Here is a 398-nt window from a genome sequence, read left to right as displayed (position 1 = left end):
CCAGGCATGCACCCCCTACTATCCTCTGGGTGATGTACGTTCATTAGCTTGTCGACGTAAAAGGTGTTGAATTACGTAAGTTACAAAACAAAGACTGAGTCTTCATATTACTCCATTTTTCAAATAGAACGGGACAGGTGTGCAGTCCTCAATAGGAGGCGGTGAATGTGCCCGATCATTTTTATTCTCCGCTGACAATAACTGGAATTACTTGCACGAAAAGAAGAAAAGGAAAAGACGACAGTAATCTGCATTTACTCAGGGGGTAAAAATAGCACACTGCTCGTCTTAGCACACTCATTCGCACTCTCCACCTCGGCACAATCAATACGAACTCGTTGTACAAGTGCTGCCAACCTCCTTTCTTTCACCATACTCGTACTCTCTTTTAGGGCATG

General features: G+C 44.0%; 1 protein-coding gene across 1 annotated transcript in view; it reads left to right on the top strand.

Annotated features, from left to right (window-relative positions):
* The window catches only part of LOC119585315 (translation initiation factor IF-2-like), an 8,299-nt gene that overhangs the window by 5,476 nt on the left and 2,425 nt on the right, over positions 1-398 (top strand). The window lies entirely within an intron of this gene.

This window comes from Penaeus monodon, chromosome 19 (assembly GCF_015228065.2).
Source record: "Penaeus monodon isolate SGIC_2016 chromosome 19, NSTDA_Pmon_1, whole genome shotgun sequence".
Lineage (NCBI taxonomy): Eukaryota > Metazoa > Arthropoda > Malacostraca > Decapoda > Penaeidae > Penaeus > Penaeus monodon.
The sequence above is the reverse complement of the archived record's forward strand: the minus strand, read 5'-3'. Positions and strand labels throughout refer to the sequence as shown.